Here is a 17,714-nt window from a genome sequence, read left to right as displayed (position 1 = left end):
CATGGGGAGTAAAGTACAGGAGCCACTGTGTGACGATGATGATGATGATGATGATGATGATGATGAGGATAAAAGTGAGCGTCAGAGATGTAAGTGGTCCCTCTGTATGTTCTATGTGATGATTATCAGTTTCATTAGGTAAGACTTTATTATCCAGAAATGTGTGTTTCTGATGAAGGCATCATGTAAATTGTGATATACATGAACTTGAGTGTAGTCATGTGTACACGGTGACTTGAACTGGGTCTGTCTCACCTATAAAGAGCCTCTGTGTGGCTGCTCTCCTCATTTACGGACATACCACTCTGAACACGCCCGATCTCGTCTGATCTCGGAAGCTAATCAGCGTCGGGCCAGGTTAGTACTTGGAAGGGAGACAGCCTGGGAATACCCGGTGCAGTAAGCATTTTGGCCCTCTGAGCCGCAGGCCTCACCTGGTCCTCCTCGTTTCACTCCCTCTGTGAACACGCAATTTCCCTCGGGAGAATAAAGTTGTATCTTATCTTATCAGAAATGTTAGTGTTCTTCTGATGAAGGCATCATGTAAATTGTGATATACATGAACTTGAGTGTAGTCATGTGTACACGGTGACTTGAACTGGGTCTGTCTCACCTATAAAGAGCCTCTGTGTGGCTGCGCTCCTCGTTTACGGCCATACCACTCTGAACACGGAAGTAAGAGGAGGTGTGTGTGAGCTCCAGGCGTGCGTGTATTTTGACTGATCCTGTGCGGCAATTTTGATTTTGAGTTTAAACTGTGGCGTTTCTTTAAGCCCAGATTTTTCGTTTCTTTGATAGCTCGGTTTTTGGAGCCACCCCCAGCAGTTTTGACTGTCTGGGGGACACTTTAAGTTATTTGTTTGTTTGGTTTGTGTTTTCCTGATGGAAAATAGTTTATACTGTGCTCCAAGTATGGTGAGAACCAGAGGAAAGGGAGCCAGAGTCGCTGCACCGGGCCCGGACCGGACGGCCGAGGCAAACGAGCCGATGGTGAAAGACGATCGGGCGTACAGGACCGTGGACGGTCAGAATATGACGGGAGAAATGGAGGACACACGTGCGGTGACAGCTCCTGACGTAGCCGAAAATGCGGAAGGAGGAAGAGGGCAGGAGAGAGAAATCATCAGAGAGGAAGAGATACGGATTATTAAGGATAAAGCTGAAGAGTTTCAGCAAAATTTAACGCTCGCGCTGGAGCTGATTGGAGAAGATAAAGTGACCGCAATGGAGCTGATCCAGGCAATACAAGACACTTGTGGGAAAATCATCGCCTGCCGGTACACGGGCAGAAATAAATATGAGATCACAATGAATCACCCGAAGGGGAAAGAAAGACTATTGGACGGCATAAAAATTGGACAGACCGCGATCATGTCCAAGGAGTTATGTAATGATGAGCTGGTGGTCTCGTTTCTGGGGCTGCCGGCGTATATCACGGACAGCGTCATTCTGGGCAAGCTGAACAGCTGGGGAGTGAGTGCAGTATCCCCGATCATCAGGAGAATGTGGCCGGGAACTAGAATTGCTGACGGAACAAGATACGTGAAAGTTAAATTCACGGAGACGGTCCAATCACTTCCATATTCGACCAAGTTTGAGACGGCTTTTGGAGCAGAGTTCTTCAGAGTTTTGCACGACAAACAGGTGAAAGTGTGCAGACAGTGCATACAGACTGGTCATATCCTGAGGGACTGTCCAGATTTCCTTTGTAGAAAATGTGGAGAGCAGGGGCACTATGCAAGGGAGTGCATGGGCAGAGGGAACAAATGCCAGAGCTGCAAAAAGGAGAGCAGCAGATGTGTTTGTGAGGACGTTGATCATGCTCCAGGGACGGGAGGAAAGCAACGTGAGGAGCAGGAAGAATCGAGAGAGAATATCTCTGAGAGGGAGGAGACCGAGAAGGATCGTGCGGAGGGGGAAGCGGAGAAAGGAAGAGACATACTGGAGTCGGACGGAGAGCAAGGAATGGAGGTGAGAGGATCGACAGCTGAGGTGCCGGGACATGGAGACGCAGCAGAGGGGCAGAGTGTGGATACATCGGAGAGAAAGGAGAGGAAGGTGAAAATTGTTCAACTTCAGCGGCCCCCAGAATCAGACTCAGAGATATGCTTGACGGGGTCTCAAGAGTCGGGGAACTCGGAGTCTGATATGGACCTCGGAAACAGCCAGGAGCTGGGGAAGAGAAGACTGCAATGGATGCTGAAGACAAGGGGATCAAAAAGAGGAAAAAGTAAGACGTGAACTGTAGCATAAAGATGATGGGCCTGATTTATCTCTATGTATTTACAATGTTAAAAATACTATCGCAAAACACAAACGGCTTAAGATGTATTAACAAGATGAGAGATGTTTTAAGGGTGGATACTTTTGACATCCTCTGTGTACAAGAGACTAGGTGGACAAGGGAGTGGAGAAGCTATCTGAGGGATACATGGGCTGGAAAAGTGTGGGCAAACAACGGTGTAAATGGACGAGCCGGAGTCGCTATTTTTGCGAAAGGAGATAAGATCCAAAATGTTAAGGAAATAGTGAAGGATGATGAGGGAAGGGTGATCGGTATTGAATTTATTTACAGGAATGTGCTTTACAAACTTTTGAATATTTATGCACCGAATGAGGACAACAAGCGTGGAATTTTCTTTGATCAACTAAAACCGCATTTGGGAGGGAACATTTGTGTAGTGGGGGATTTTAACTGTGCACTTACGAGGTTGGATATATCAAGCAACAATACATACAAAAGTGATATAAGTAGGAAATCGCTAAATGAGCTTTTTGACTATTTCAACCTGGTAGATCTGTGGAGGGTGCGCAATATGGGAGAAAGGGGCTTTTCCAGACGACAGACGGTTCTGGGGAAACTTAAACAGTCCAGGATTGACTTATGTCTATTAGCATCTGGGCTGGAAAAAAAGATTTCAAAATGCTGGTATGAGTTCACAGGGTTTAGCGATCATGCAAGGTTATGGGTGGAGCTGGGGGAGAAAGAGCACAAAGGTGGAGGGTTATGGTGTTTAAATAACAGTGTTTTGCTGGATGGAAAATATAGGGAGAAAGTTGAAAATCTACTGAAAGAAAGAAAAAGAGAACTGCAGGGTGAGGGTTGTATAAATATGGGGGAGTGGTGGGAGGAGGTGAAATTGCACATCAAAAAAGTGACAATAAACTATTGTAAAAATAAAATGGAGAAGGAAAGAAGGACTGAGTATAGTTTAAGAGACCAGATTAATAAAGAGCTGGAAAGGTCGATTGCAGAGGAAAACTTCAACAATCTAAAATATCTCATGCTGAGAAAACAATTAGATGAGCTTGAGAAGAAACGGAGCAGAGGGGCAGCTATCAGATCAAGGATGAAGGATATTTTAGAAGGGGAAAAGAATACAAGTTTCTTTTTAGGGCTTGAAAAAAGTCAGCAAAAGAAAGCTCATCTGCAAAACCTGAAAAATGAAGAGGGTAAGACAATGGAGAAGACAGGGGAAATGCTGGAGGTGGCTCATAAACATTTTAAAAAACTTTTTTCAAAGATGGAGGTAAACTCTACAGACCACAGTGTTTTTGAAGGGATAGAAAAAAAATCAGGGGAAGAGGACAGAGCAGACTGTGATAAAAACATAACAGAGGAAGAATTGGAAAGAGCAATAAATGGTTTGAATAAGAACAAAAGTCCAGGGCTGGATGGGTTATCGGGGGAATTTTACATCACCTTTAAACAGGTGATAAAGCCAATTCTCCTGAGAATCTTTCAATGCATGGAGCGGGAGGGGAAAGCATCTGGGGACTTCTTCATGGGGCTAATCCGAGTGGTGTATAAGAATAAGGGTGACAAAGGGGATTTGGGGAATTATAGGCCAATTAGTCTGCTAAATACAGATTATAAAATACTGGCTAAAATCCTGGCAAACAGATTGAAGGAGGTGATAGGCACAGTGGTGAATCCCTGTCAGTGTTATGGTGTGGTAGGGAGAGACATTAGTGACATCATCTTATCGCTCCAGGACATCTTTGACAAAATGAATCAGAAGGGAGGGCTGTACATAGGGGTTGATTTAGAGAAGGCGTTTGATAGGGTGGATCATGATTTTTTGTTTAAAACACTGGGAAAGATGGGTTTCGGGGAAGGTTTCACTAAATGGATTAGGTTAATATATAGGAATGCCATCAGTAGGGTGAAAATAAACGGGAGGTTAACTGAGAGCTTCGCTCTGGAGAGGTCAATCAGGCAAGGATGCCCGCTTTCAGCTATGTTATACTCCATAGCGGCAGAACCCTTGTCTGCCCTCATTAGGAGGGACCCAGGGATTTTGGGGATTGAAATGGAAGATAAAACGGACACGAAAATCTACCAGTACGCAGATGACATAAGTATTACGGTTAGGGATGAGAGGAGTGTAGACAGGGTGCTGCAGCATGTAGAGTGCTATGAGAGGGCATCTGGGGCCAAAATCAATGGGGAAAAAACCGAGCTAATGGGCTTTGGTGATGGTTTCGATTGTGTAAATAAATGGAATTTTGTAAAGAGAAATGAAATGGTGAAGGTTTTGGGTGTATACATAGGTAAGAATCGAGATGCAGCAACAAAACAAACGTGGGGTGAAATAGAGGGAAAAATCAAAATGCGATTGGATTTCTGGTCCGGGAGGAAATTGAATCTAAGGGGTAAAGTGATAGTAACTAACGCCCTCCTCCTGTCCAAGTGTCAGTATGCGCTAAGAGTCTGTGAAATGCCGGACAGGGTAATAGGAAAGCTGAATGACATGATGAGTGCTTTCATCTGGAATAAAAAACAGCATTTGATAGCCAGGAAGGTGCTCATCAATGGGCAGAAGGAGGGCGGTTTGAAATTGGTGGACCTGAAAAGTAAAAAGCTTAGTGCACGGATTCGACTGTTAGGGAAATTTATGGGAAACGCAAAGATTTACGCGTGGCAGAAGTGCCTCGACTCTTGCCTACAGGGGTGGGATAATAGAGGAGTGTTTAATCTATGTAGGGAAACGGAGCAAAGGGAAAGAGCACAGGTTAATGCATTTACAGGGGAAATACTTGAAGCGTGGAATATTTTACTGGGGGATTTAAAGTTTAGATGTGAGACTGCGGAGCAGGTGTTACACCAACCAGTTTTCAGAAATCCGGCAATAAGGTGCCAGGGGAAGGTATTTTCAGGGAGGTACTTGGAGGAACTAGGTTTAAATCAGGTGAAGCACTTTATCCAAAGAGGTGGTGGATTTCTGCAGGAGGAAGTAATCCAGGAGGTCAGGGGAAGATTAGGGAAAGTGAGACCAATAGAAATCAAAAGACTATGCCAGAGAATTTTAGAGGGGTTACCTCGGAGCTGGGTGGCGCTGGTGAAGGGGAGGAGGGCAGAGAAGGCTCTGGAGTTGGTCAGTTTCTCCCTCATCCAAGGAGGGAAAGAGCATGACATACGATCAGTTAACTCCAAGATACTATATAGAGTGTTTTTGGGAAAGGAAAAGAAGAAAGCGGCAGCTGAGGAAGTATGGCTAAGGCAGTTCCATGGGCTTCAGAGGGAGCACATTTGGTCAGATCTAAATGTGAAGTTCATTTCATCAGAGTGCTTTGATACAAATTTCAGGCTCAGACACAATAGAATATTTGTCAATTTGGTGCTAAACCAGATAAATAGACTCAACAGCAAGGTTTGTGATATATGTGAGGTGGAAGTGGAGACATTTAGGCACTTTATTTTTGAATGTAAGGAGTTAAAAGTGTTTTTTGAGAAACTGGACCAATGCTTTCAAAAATGTAGAGTCACAATCACGGAAAAGGAAAAATGGGAGAGGTTTTTTCTATTTGGGTATAAGGAAAGGAAAGCAGGGGTGAACAAATGGCTTATCAATTACATTCTGAGTTATGCCAAACATGTCATCAGACTTCGGAGAAACTATTCACATTTCGAGGACAAAAAAGTGAACATCTGGAGATTTTTCTGTAACTTTATGAAAAGGAATGTGAGTCTGCTGTGGGATGGTGGGGACAAGACTTTCAAACAAAAGGTGCTGGAAGATAACTGTCTATTTGTGTGTGGAAATCAGGGTGGGGTGCAAATGTCAATAGGTCAAGGGTGAGGGGTGATGGGTGAAGGAAAAAAAAAGAAAAAAAAAAAAGATGTGATGAATGGTGTTATGGATTGTTGGAAATAATTTGATTTGATTTGAAATGACTTGTATTTACTTGTGTAAAATGTATTTGGAAAAATATTTATTTTTTTGATAATAAAAGAAAAAAAAAAAAACACGCCTGATCTCGTCTGATCTCGGAAGCTAAGCAGCGTCGGGCCAGGTTCGTACTTGGATGAGAGACCGCCTAGGAATACCCGGTGCCGTAAGCATTTTGGCCCTCTGAGCAGCAGGCCTCACCTGGTCCTCCTCCCTCATGTTTCACTCCCTCTGTCAACACCCAATGTCCCTCGGGAGAATAAAGTTGTATCTTATCTTATCTTATATGAAAGCATACATTCTGAAAATGAGTATGGCACATGGGCATAATATGAGATGATTGAATGCACATGAGAAGTGAAGTACACGAGCCACTGTGTGACGATGATGATGATGATGATGATGATGATGATGATGAAAGTGAGCGTCAGAGATGTTAGTGGTCCCTCTTTATGTTCTATGTGATGATTATCAGTTTCATTAGGTAAGACTTCATTATCCAGAAATGTGTGTTTCTGATGAAGGCATCATGTAAATTGTGATATACATGAACTTGAGTGTAGTCATGTGTACACGGTGACTTGAACTGGGTCTGTCTCACCTATAAAGAGCCTCTGTGTGGCTGCTCTCCTCGTTTACGGCCATACCACTCTGAACACGCCCGATCTCGTCTGATCTGGGAAGCTAAGCAGTGTCGGGCCAGGTTAGTACTTGGATGGGAGACCGCCTGGGAATACCCGGTGCCGTAAGCATTTTGGCCCTCTGAGCAGCAGGCCTCACCTGGTCTTCCTCCCTCATGTTTCACTCCCTCTGTCAACACGCAATTTCCCTCGGGAGAATAAAGTTGTATCTTATCTTATCTGAAATGTTAGTGTTCTTCTGATGAAGGCATCATGTAAATTGTGATATACATGAACTTGAGTGTAGTCATGTGTACACGGTGACTTGAACTGGGTCTGTCTCACCTATAAAGAGCCTCTGTGTGGCTGCTCTCATCATTTACGGCCATACCACTCTGAACACGCCTGATCTCTTCTGATCTCGGAAGCTAAGCAGCGTCGGGCCAGGTTAGTACTTGGATGGGAGACCGCCTGGGAATACCCGGTGCCGTAAGCATTTTGGCCCTCTGAGCAGCAGGCCTCACCTGGTCCTCCTCCCTCATGTTTCACTCCCTCTGTGAACAACCAATGTCCCTCGGGAGAATAAAGTGGTATCTTATCTTATCTTATATGAAAGCATACATTCAGAAAATGAGTATTGCACATGGGCATAATATGAGATGATTGAATGCACATGGGGAGTGAAGTACAGGAGCCACTGTGTGACGATGATGATGATGATGATGATGATGATGATGAGGATAAAAGTGAGCGTCAGAGATGTAAGTGGTCCCTCTGTATGTTCTATGTGATGATTATCAGTTTCATTAGGTAAGACTTTATTATCCAGAAATGTGTGTTTCTGATGAAGGCATCATGTAAATTGTGATATACATGAACTTGAGTGTAGTCATGTGTACACGGTGACTTGAACTGGGTCTGTCTCACCTATAAAGAGCCTCTGTGTGGCTGCTCTCCTCGTTTACGGCCATACCACTCTGAACACACCCGATCTCGTCTGATCTCGGAAGCTAATCAGCGTCGGGCCAGGTTAGTACTTGGATGGGAGACCGCCTGGGAATACCCGGTGCCGTAAGCATTTTGGCCCTCTGACCAGCAGGCCTCACCTGGTCCTCCTCCCTCATGTTTCACTCCCTCTGTGAACACGCAATTTCCCTCGGGAGAATAAAGTTGTGTCTTATCTTATCTGAAATGTTAGTGTTTTTCTGATGAAGGCATCATGTAAATTGGGATATACATGAACTTGAGTGTAGTCATGCGTACACGGTGACTTGAACTGGGTCTGTCTCACCTATAAAGAGCCTCTGTGTGGCTGCTCTCCTCGTTTACGGCCATACCACTCTGAACACGCCTGATCTCGTCTGATCTCGGAAGCTAAGCAGCGTCGGGCCAGGTTCGTACTTGGATAGGGGACCGCCTAGGAATACCAGGTGCCGTAAGCCTTTTGGCCCTCTGAGCAGCAGGCCTCACCTGGTCCTCCTCCCTCATGTTTCACTCCCTCTGTCAACACCCAATGTCCCTCGGGAGAATAAAGTTGTATCTTATCTTATCTTATATGAAAGCATACATTCAGAAAATGAGTATGGCACATGGGCATAATATGAGATGATTGAATGCACATGAGAAGTGAAGTACACGAGCCACTGTGTGACGATGATGATGATGATGATGATGATGATGATGATGAAAGTGAGCGTCAGAGATGTTAGTGGTCCCTCTTTATGTTCTATTTGATGATTATCAGTTTCATTAGGTAAGACTTCATTATCCAGAAATGTGTGTTTCTGATGAAGGCATCATGTAAATTGTGATATACATGAACTTGAGTGTAGTCATGTGTACACGGTGACTTGAACTGGGTCTGTCTCACCTATAAAGAGCCTCTGTGTGGCTGCTCTCCTCGTTTACGGCCATACCACTCTGAACACGCCCGATCTCGTCTGATCTGGGAAGCTAAGCAGTGTCGGGCCAGGTTAGTACTTGGATGGGAGACCGCCTGGGAATACCCGGTGCCGTAAGCATTTTGGCCCTCTGAGCAGCAGGCCTCACCTGGTCTTCCTCCCTCATGTTTCACTCCCTCTGTCAACACGCAATTTCCCTCGGGAGAATAAAGTTGTATCTTATCTTATCTGAAATGTTAGTGTTCTTCTGATGAAGGCATCATGTAAATTGTGATATACATGAACTTGAGTGTAGTCATGTGTACACGGTGACTTGAACTGGGTCTGTCTCACCTATAAAGAGCCTCTGTGTGGCTGCTCTCATCGTTTACGGCCATACCACTCTGAACACGCCTGATCTCGTCTGATCTCGGAAGCTAAGCAGCGTCGGGCCAGGTTAGTACTTGGATGGGAGACCGCCTGGGAATACCCGGTGCCGTAAGCATTTTGGCCCTCTGAGCAGCAGGCCTCACCTGGTCCTCCTCCCTCATGTTTCACTCCCTCTGTGAACAACCAATGTCCCTCGGGAGAATAAAGTGGTATCTTATCTTATCTTATATGAAAGCATACATTCAGAAAATGAGTATTGCACATGGGCATAATATGAGATGATTGAATGCACATGGGGAGTGAAGTACAGGAGCCACTGTGTGACGATGATGATGATGATGATGATGATGATGATGAGGATAAAAGTGAGCGTCAGAGATGTAAGTGGTCCCTCTGTATGTTCTATGTGATGATTATCAGTTTCATTAGGTAAGACTTTATTATCCAGAAATGTGTGTTTCTGATGAAGGCATCATGTAAATTGTGATATACATGAACTTGAGTGTAGTCATGTGTACACGGTGACTTGAACTGGGTCTGTCTCACCTATAAAGAGCCTCTGTGTGGCTGCTCTCCTCGTTTACGGCCATACCACTCTGAACACGCCCGATCTCGTCTGATCTCGGAAGCTAATCAGCGTTGGGCCAGGTTAGTACTTGGATGGGAGACCGCCTGGGAATACCCGGTGCCGTAAGCATTTTGGCCCTCTGACCAGCAGGCCTCACCTGGTCCTCCTCCCTCATGTTTCACTCCCTCTGTGAACACGCAATTTCCCTCGGGAGAATAAAGTTGTATCTTATCTTATCTTATATGAAAGCATACATTCAGAAAATGAGTATGGCACATGGGCATAATATGAGATGATTGAATGCACATGAGAAGTGAAGTACACGAGCCACTGTGTGACGATGATGATGATGATGATGATGATGATGATGATGATGATGAAAGTGAGCGTCAGAGATGTTAGTGGTCCCTCTTTATGTTCTATGTGATGATTATCAGTTACATTAGGTAAGACTTCATTATCCAGAAATGTGTGTTTCTGATGAAGGCATCATGTAAATTGTGATATACATGAACTTGAGTGTAGTCATGTGTACACGGTGACTTGAACTTGGTCTGTCTCACCTATAAAGAGCCTCTGTGTGGCTACTCTCCTCGTTTACGGCCATACCACTCTGAACACGCCCGATCTCGTCTGATCTGGGAAGCTAAGCAGTGTCGGGCCAGGTTAGTACTTGGATGGGAGACCGCCTGGGAATACCCGGTGCCGTAAGCATTTTGGCCCTCTGAGCAGCAGGCCTCACCTGGTCTTCCTCCCTCATGTTTCACTCCCTCTGTCAACACGCAATTTCCCTCGGGAGAATAAAGTTGTATCTTATCTTATCTGAAATGTTAGTGTTCTTCTGATGAAGGCATCATGTAAATTGTGATATACATGAACTTGAGTGTAGTCATGTGTACACGGTGACTTGAACTGGGTCTGTCTCACCTATAAAGAGCCTCTGTGTGGCTGCTCTCATCGTTTACGGCCATACCACTCTGAACACGCCTGATCTCGTCTGATCTCCGAAGCTAAGCAGCGTCGGGCCAGGTTAGTACTTGGATGGGAGACCGCCTGGGAATACCCGGTGCCGTAAGCATTTTGGCCCTCTGAGCAGCAGGCCTCACCTGGTCCTCCTCCCTCATGTTTCACTCCCTCTGTGAACAACCAATGTCCCTCGGGAGAATAAAGTGGTATCTTATCTTATCTTATATGAAAGCATACATTCAGAAAATGAGTATTGCACATGGGCATAATATGAGAAGATTGAATGCACATGAGAAGTGAAGTACACGAGCCACTGTGTGATGATGATGATGATGATGATGATGATGATGATGAAAGTGAGGGTCAGAGATGTTAGTGGTCCCTCTTTATGTTCTATGTGATGATTATCAGTTACATTAGGTAAGACTTCATTATCCAGAAATGTGTGTTTCTGATGAAGGCATCATGTAAATTGTGATATACATGAACTTGAGTGTAGTCATGTGTACACGGTGACTTGAACTGGGTCTGTCTCACCTATAAAGAGCCTCTGTGTGGCTGCTCTCCTCGTTTAAGGCCGTACCACTCTGAACACGCACAATCTCGGATGCTAAGCAGCGTCGGGCCAGGTTAGTACTTGGATGGGAGACCGCCTGGGAATACCCGGTGCCGTAAGCATTTTGGCCCTCTGAGCAGCAGGCCTCACCTGGTCCTCCTCCCTCATGTTTCACTCCCTCTGTCAACACGCAATTTCCCTCGGGAGAATAAAGTTGTATCTTATCTTTTCTGAAATGTTAGTGTTCTTCTGATGAAGGCATCATGTAAATCGTGATATACATGAACTTGAGTGTAGTCATGTGTACACGGTGACTTGAACTGGGTCTGTCTCACCTATAAAGAGCCTCTGTGTGGCTGCTCTCCTCGTTTACGGCCATACCACTCTGAACACGCCCGATCTCGTCTGATCTCGGAAGCTAAGCAGCGTCGGGCCAGGTTAGCACTTGGATGGGAGACCGCCTGGGAATACCTGGTGCAGTAAGCATTTTGGCCCTCTGAGCAGCAGGCCTCACCTGGTCCTCCTCCCTCATGTTTCACTCCCTCTGAGAACATGCAATTTCCCTCGGGAGAATAAAGTTGTATCTTATCTTATCAGAAATGTTAGTGTTCTTCTGATGAAGGCATCATGTAAATTGTGATATACATGAACTTGAGTGTAGTCATGTTTACACGGTGACTTGAACTGGGTCTGTCTCACCTATAAAGAGCCTCTGTGTGGCTGCTCTCCTCGTTTACGGCCATACCACTCTGAACACGCCCGGTCTTGTCTGATCTCGGAAGCTAATCAGCGTCGGGCCAGGTTAGTACTTGGATGGGAGACCGCCTGGGAATACCCGGTGCCGTAAGCATTTTGGCCCTCTGAGCAGCAGGCCTCACCTGGTCCTCCTCCCTCATGTTTCACTCCCTCTGTCAACACGCAATTTCCCTCGGGAGAATAAAGTTGTATCTTATCTTATCTGAAATGTTAGTGTTCTTCTGATGAAGGCATCATGTAAATTGTGATATACATGAACTTGAGTGTAGTCATGCGTACACGGTGACTTGAACTGGGTCTGTCTCACCTATAAAGCGCCTCTGTGTGGCTGCTCTCCTCGTTTACGGCCATACCACTCTGAACACGCCTGATCTCATCTGATCTCGGAAGCTAAGCAGCGTCGGGCCAGGTTAGTACTTGGATGGGAGACCGCCTGGGAATACCCGGTGCCGTAAGCATTTTGGCCCTCTGAGCAGCAGGCCTCACCTGGTCCTCCTCCCTCATGTTTCACTCCCTTTGTCAACAACCAATGTCCCTCGGGAGAATAAAGTTGTATCTTATCTTATCTTATATGAAAGAATACATTCAGAAAATGAGTATTGCACATGGGCATAATATGAGATGATTGAATGTACATGGGGAGTAAAGTACAGGAGCCACTGTGTGACGATGATGATGATGATGATGATGATGATGATGATGATGAGGATAAAAGTGAGCGTCAGAGATGTAAGTGGTCCCTCTGTATGTTCTATGTGATGATTATCAGTTTCATTAGGTAAGACTTTATTATCCAGAAATGTGTGTTTCTGATGAAGGCATCATGTAAATTGTGATATACATGAACTTGAGTGTAGTCATGTGTACACGGTGACTTGAACTGGGTCTGTCTCACCTATAAAGAGCCTCTGTGTGGCTGCTCTCCTCGTTTACGGACATACCACTCTGAACACGCCCGATCTCGTCTGATCTCGGAAGCTAATCAGCGTCGGGCCAGGTTAGTACTTGGATGGGAGACAGCCTGGGAATACCCGGTGCAGTAAGCATTTTGGCCCTCTGAGCCGCAGGCCTCACCTGGTCCTCCTCGTTTCACTCCCTCTGTGAACACGCAATTTCCCTCGGGAGAATAAAGTTGTATCTTATCTTATCAGAAATGTTAGTGTTCTTCTGATGAAGGCATCATGTAAATTGTGATATACATGAACTTGAGTGTAGTCATGTGTACACGGTGACTTGAACTGGGTCTGTCTCACCTATAAAGAGCCTCTGTGTGGCTGCTCTCCTCGTTTACGGCCATACCACTCTGAACACGCCCGATCTCGTCTGATCTCGGAAGCTAATCAGCGTCGGGCCAGGTTAGTACTTGGATGGGAGACCGCCTGGGAATACCCGGTGCCGTAAGCATTTTGGCCCTCTGAGCAGCAGGCCTCACCTGGTCCTCCTCCCTCATGTTTCACTCCCTCTGTGAACACGCAATTTCCCTCGGGAGAATAAAGTTGTATCTTATCTTATCTGAAATGTTAGTGTTTTTCTGATGAAGGCATCATGTAAATTGGGATATACATGAACTTGAGTGTAGTCATGCGTACACGGTGACTTGAACTGGGTCTGTCTCACCTATAAAGAGCCTCTGTGTGGCTGCTCTCCTCGTTTACGGCCATACCACTCTGAACACGCCCGATCTCTTCTGATCTCGGAAGCTAATCAGCGTCGGGCCAGGTTAGTACTTAGATGGGAGACCGCTTGGGAATACCCGGTGCCGTAAGCATTTTGGCCCTCTGAGCAGCAGGCCTCACCTGGTCCTCCTCCCTCATGTTTCACTCCCTTTGTCAACAACCAATGTCCCTCGGGAGAATAAAGTTGTATCTTATCTTATCTTATATGAAAGCATACATTCAGAAAATGAGTATTGCACATGGGCATAATATGAGATGATTGAATGTACATGGGGAGTAAAGTACAGGAGCCACTGTGTGACGATGATGATGATGATGATGATGATGATGATGAGGATAAAAGTGAGCGTCAGAGATGTAAGTGGTCCCTCTGTATGTTCTATGTGATGATTATCAGTTTCATTAGGTAAGACTTTATTATCCAGAAATGTGTGTTTCTGATGAAGGCATCATGTAAATTGTGATATACATGAACTTGAGTGTAGTCATGTGTACACGGTGACTTGAACTGGGTCTGTCTGACCTATAAAGAGCCTCTGTGTGGCTGCTCTCCTCGTTTACGGACATACCACTCTGAACACGCCCGATCTCGTCTGATCTCGGAAGCTAATCAGCGTCGGGCCAGGTTAGTACTTGGATGGGAGACAGCCTGGGAATACCCGGTGCAGTAAGCATTTTGGCCCTCTGAGCCGCAGGCCTCACCTGGTCCTCCTCGTTTCACTCCCTCTGTGAACACGCAATTTCCCTCGGGAGAATAAAGTTGTATCTTATCTTATCAGAAATGTTAGTGTTCTTCTGATGAAGGCATCATGTAAATTGTGATATACATGAACTTGAGTGTAGTCATGTGTACACGGTGACTTGAACTGGGTCTGTCTCACCTATAAAGAGCCTCTGTGTGGCTGCTCTCCTCGTTTACGGCCATACCACTCTGAACACGCCCGATCTCGTCTGATCTCGGAAGCTAATCAGCGTCGGGCCAGGTTAGTACTTGGATGGGAGACCGCCTGGGAATACCCGGTGCCGTAAGCATTTTGGCCCTCTGAGCAGCAGGCCTCACCTGGTCCTCCTCCCTCATGTTTCACTCCCTCTGTGAACACGCAATTTCCCTCGGGAGAATAAAGTTGTATCTTATCTTATCTGAAATGTTAGTGTTTTTCTGATGAAGGCATCATGTAAATTGGGATATACATGAACTTGAGTGTAGTCATGCGTACACGGTGACTTGAACTGGGTCTGTCTCACCTATAAAGAGCCTCTGTGTGGCTGCTCTCCTCGTTTACGGCCATACCACTCTGAACACGCCCGATCTCTTCTGATCTCGGAAGCTAATCAGCGTCGGGCCAGGTTAGTACTTAGATGGGAGACCGCTTGGGAATACCCGGTGCCGTAAGCATTTTGGCCCTCTGAGCAGCAGGCCTCACCTGGTCCTCCTCCCTCATGTTACACTCCCTCTGTCAACACGCAATTTCCCTCGGGAGAATAAAGTTGTATCTTATCTTATCTTATATGAAAGCATACATTCAGAAAATGAGTATTGCACATGGGCATAATATGAGAAGATTGAATGCACATGAGAAGTGAAGTACACGAGCCACTGTGTGACGATGATGATGATGATGATGATGATGATGATGATGATGATGAAAGTGCGCAGCATCCAGGCAGAAATGCCATCAATGTGTGTAAATTTGGGGTAAATTGGGGAATATTGAAAATTTTCTAAAAATGTTGACCCGGGTCATCAATTTTTGAAACTGGAGAAAACTTTAAAAGCCAATATCTGTGACAAGGAAGGAGATAGAGAGCTAAAATTGCAGACGCAGCATCCAGGCAGAAATGCCATCAATGTGTGTAAATTTGGGGCAAATTGGGGAATATTGAAAATTTTCTAAAAATGTGGTCATCGATTTTTGAAACTGGAGATACTTGAAAAGCCCATATCTGTGACAAGGAAGGAGAAAGAGAGCTAAAGTTTCAGACGCAGCATCCAGGCAGAAATGCCATCAATGTGTGTAAATTGGGGCAAATTGGGGAATATTGAAAATTTTGGAAAAAAGTTGACACCCGGGTCATCGATTTTTGAAACTGGAGAAAACTTTAAAAGCCCATATCTGTGACAAGGAAGGAGATAGAGAGCTAAAATTTCAGACGCAGCATCCAGACAGAAATGCCATCAATTTGTGTAAATTTGGGGCAAATTGGGGAATATTGAAAATTTTCTAAAAATGTTGACCCGCGGGTCATCGATTCTTGAAACTAGAGAAAACTTGAAAAGCCCATATCTGTGAAAAGGAAGGAGATAGAGGCTTCTGTGTTCTTCTGATGAAGGCATCATGTAAATTGTGATATACATGAACTTGAGTGTAGTCATGTGTACACGGTGACTTGAACTGGGTCTGTCTCACCTATAAAGAGCCTCTGTGTGGCTGCGCTCCTCGTTTACGGCCATACCACTCTGAACACGGAAGTAAGAGGAGGTGTGTGTGAGCTCCAGGCGTGCGTGTATTTTGACTGATCCTGTGCGGCAATTTTGATTTTGAGTTTAAACTGTGGCGTTTCTTTAAGCCCAGATTTTTCGTTTCTTTGATAGCTCGGTTTTTGGAGCCACCCCCAGCAGTTTTGACTGTCTGGGGGACACTTTAAGTTATTTGTTTGTTTGGTTTGTGTTTTCCTGATGGAAAATAGTTTATACTGTGCTCCAAGTATGGTGAGAACCAGAGGAAAGGGAGCCAGAGTCGCTGCACCGGGCCCGGACCGGACGGCCGAGGCAAACGAGCCGATGGTGAAAGACGATCGGGCGTACAGGACCGTGGACGGTCAGAATATGACGGGAGAAATGGAGAACACACGTGCGGTGACAGCTCCTGACGTAGCCGAAAATGCGGAAGGAGGAAGAGGGCAGGAGAGAGAAATCATCAGAGAGGAAGAGATACGGATTATTAAGGATAAAGCTGAAGAGTTTCAGCAAAATTTAACGCTCGCGCTGGAGCTGATTGGAGAAGATAAAGTGACCGCAATGGAGCTGATCCAGGCAATACAAGACACTTGTGGGAAAATCATCGCCTGCCGGTACACGGGCAGAAATAAATATGAGATCACAATGAATCACCCGAAGGGGAAAGAAAGACTATTGGACGGCATAAAAATTGGACAGACCGCGATCATGTCCAAGGAGTTATGTAATGATGAGCTGGTGGTCTCGTTTCTGGGGCTGCCGGCGTATATCACGGACAGCGTCATTCTGGGCAAGCTGAACAGCTGGGGAGTGAGTGCAGTATCCCCGATCATCAGGAGAATGTGGCCGGGAACTAGAATTGCTGACGGAACAAGATACGTGAAAGTTAAATTCACGGAGACGGTCCAATCACTTCCATATTCGACCAAGTTTGAGACGGCTTTTGGAGCAGAGTTCTTCAGAGTTTTGCACGACAAACAGGTGAAAGTGTGCAGACAGTGCATACAGACTGGTCATATCCTGAGGGACTGTCCAGATTTCCTTTGTAGAAAATGTGGAGAGCAGGGGCACTATGCAAGGGAGTGCATGGGCAGAGGGAACAAATGCCAGAGCTGCAAAAAGGAGAGCAGCAGATGTGTTTGTGAGGACGTTGATCATGCTCCAGGGACGGGAGGAAAGCAACGTGAGGAGCAGGAAGAATCGAGAGAGAATATCTCTGAGAGGGAGGAGACCGAGAAGGATCGTGCGGAGGGGGAAGCGGAGAAAGGAAGAGACATACTGGAGTCGGACGGAGAGCAAGGAATGGAGGTGAGAGGATCGACAGCTGAGGTGCCGGGACATGGAGACGCAGCAGAGGGGCAGAGTGTGGATACATCGGAGAGAAAGGAGAGGAAGGTGAAAATTGTTCAACTTCAGCGGCCCCCAGAATCAGACTCAGAGATATGCTTGACGGGGTCTCAAGAGTCGGGGAACTCGGAGTCTGATATGGACCTCGGAAACAGCCAGGAGCTGGGGAAGAGAAGACTGCAATGGATGCTGAAGACAAGGGGATCAAAAAGAGGAAAAAGTAAGACGTGAACTGTAGCATAAAGATGATGGGCCTGATTTATCTCTATGTATTTACAATGTTAAAAATACTATCGCAAAACACAAACGGCTTAAGATGTATTA

At 45.6% G+C, this 17,714-nt stretch overlaps 16 non-coding genes and 3 pseudogenes across 16 annotated transcripts; all 19 read left to right on the top strand.

The window, feature by feature from the left end:
• Window positions 1–287: 287 nt before the first annotated feature.
• LOC142993829 (5S ribosomal RNA) lies at window positions 288–406 on the top strand (annotated as a pseudogene).
• Window positions 407–6,806: 6,400 nt separating this feature from the next.
• LOC142993675 (5S ribosomal RNA) lies at window positions 6,807–6,925 on the top strand. The gene has a single exon (XR_012961193.1). It is a non-coding gene; the product is annotated as a 5S ribosomal RNA (ribosomal RNA).
• Window positions 6,926–7,170: 245 nt separating this feature from the next.
• LOC142993702 (5S ribosomal RNA) lies at window positions 7,171–7,289 on the top strand. The gene has a single exon (XR_012961219.1). It is a non-coding gene; the product is annotated as a 5S ribosomal RNA (ribosomal RNA).
• A 463-nt stretch (window positions 7,290–7,752) lies between these two features.
• On the top strand, window positions 7,753–7,871 carry LOC142993632 (5S ribosomal RNA). Its single transcript, XR_012961152.1, has one exon. It is a non-coding gene; the product is annotated as a 5S ribosomal RNA (ribosomal RNA).
• A 245-nt stretch (window positions 7,872–8,116) lies between these two features.
• LOC142993753 (5S ribosomal RNA) lies at window positions 8,117–8,235 on the top strand. Its single transcript, XR_012961270.1, has one exon. It is a non-coding gene; the product is annotated as a 5S ribosomal RNA (ribosomal RNA).
• A 460-nt stretch (window positions 8,236–8,695) lies between these two features.
• LOC142993674 (5S ribosomal RNA) lies at window positions 8,696–8,814 on the top strand. Its single transcript, XR_012961192.1, has one exon. It is a non-coding gene; the product is annotated as a 5S ribosomal RNA (ribosomal RNA).
• A 245-nt stretch (window positions 8,815–9,059) lies between these two features.
• LOC142993746 (5S ribosomal RNA) lies at window positions 9,060–9,178 on the top strand. The gene has a single exon (XR_012961263.1). It is a non-coding gene; the product is annotated as a 5S ribosomal RNA (ribosomal RNA).
• Window positions 9,179–9,641: 463 nt separating this feature from the next.
• LOC142993678 (5S ribosomal RNA) lies at window positions 9,642–9,760 on the top strand. Its single transcript, XR_012961196.1, has one exon. It is a non-coding gene; the product is annotated as a 5S ribosomal RNA (ribosomal RNA).
• Window positions 9,761–10,226: 466 nt separating this feature from the next.
• LOC142993672 (5S ribosomal RNA) lies at window positions 10,227–10,345 on the top strand. The gene has a single exon (XR_012961191.1). It is a non-coding gene; the product is annotated as a 5S ribosomal RNA (ribosomal RNA).
• A 245-nt stretch (window positions 10,346–10,590) lies between these two features.
• Window positions 10,591–10,709, top strand: LOC142993626 (5S ribosomal RNA). Its single transcript, XR_012961147.1, has one exon. It is a non-coding gene; the product is annotated as a 5S ribosomal RNA (ribosomal RNA).
• Window positions 10,710–11,520: 811 nt separating this feature from the next.
• Window positions 11,521–11,639, top strand: LOC142993743 (5S ribosomal RNA). The gene has a single exon (XR_012961260.1). It is a non-coding gene; the product is annotated as a 5S ribosomal RNA (ribosomal RNA).
• A 245-nt stretch (window positions 11,640–11,884) lies between these two features.
• LOC142993738 (5S ribosomal RNA) lies at window positions 11,885–12,003 on the top strand. The gene has a single exon (XR_012961255.1). It is a non-coding gene; the product is annotated as a 5S ribosomal RNA (ribosomal RNA).
• Window positions 12,004–12,248: 245 nt separating this feature from the next.
• LOC142993620 (5S ribosomal RNA) lies at window positions 12,249–12,367 on the top strand. Its single transcript, XR_012961141.1, has one exon. It is a non-coding gene; the product is annotated as a 5S ribosomal RNA (ribosomal RNA).
• Window positions 12,368–12,836: 469 nt separating this feature from the next.
• LOC142993803 (5S ribosomal RNA) lies at window positions 12,837–12,955 on the top strand (annotated as a pseudogene).
• Window positions 12,956–13,194: 239 nt separating this feature from the next.
• LOC142993849 (5S ribosomal RNA) lies at window positions 13,195–13,313 on the top strand. The gene has a single exon (XR_012961309.1). It is a non-coding gene; the product is annotated as a 5S ribosomal RNA (ribosomal RNA).
• Window positions 13,314–13,558: 245 nt separating this feature from the next.
• On the top strand, window positions 13,559–13,677 carry LOC142993693 (5S ribosomal RNA). The gene has a single exon (XR_012961210.1). It is a non-coding gene; the product is annotated as a 5S ribosomal RNA (ribosomal RNA).
• Window positions 13,678–14,140: 463 nt separating this feature from the next.
• On the top strand, window positions 14,141–14,259 carry LOC142993802 (5S ribosomal RNA; annotated as a pseudogene).
• Window positions 14,260–14,498: 239 nt separating this feature from the next.
• Window positions 14,499–14,617, top strand: LOC142993848 (5S ribosomal RNA). Its single transcript, XR_012961308.1, has one exon. It is a non-coding gene; the product is annotated as a 5S ribosomal RNA (ribosomal RNA).
• Window positions 14,618–14,862: 245 nt separating this feature from the next.
• On the top strand, window positions 14,863–14,981 carry LOC142993692 (5S ribosomal RNA). The gene has a single exon (XR_012961209.1). It is a non-coding gene; the product is annotated as a 5S ribosomal RNA (ribosomal RNA).
• The last annotated feature ends 2,733 nt before the right edge of the window (window positions 14,982–17,714 follow it).

The sequence above is a fragment of the Genypterus blacodes genome, unplaced genomic scaffold (genome assembly GCF_046128005.1).
Source record: "Genypterus blacodes isolate CSIRO-AG114 ecotype Tasmania unplaced genomic scaffold, CSIRO-AGI_Gbla_v1 ptg000028l_1, whole genome shotgun sequence".
Lineage (NCBI taxonomy): Eukaryota > Metazoa > Chordata > Actinopteri > Ophidiiformes > Ophidiidae > Genypterus > Genypterus blacodes.
Note: the sequence above shows the minus strand (reverse complement) of the source record. Positions and strands in the feature narration are given on the sequence as shown.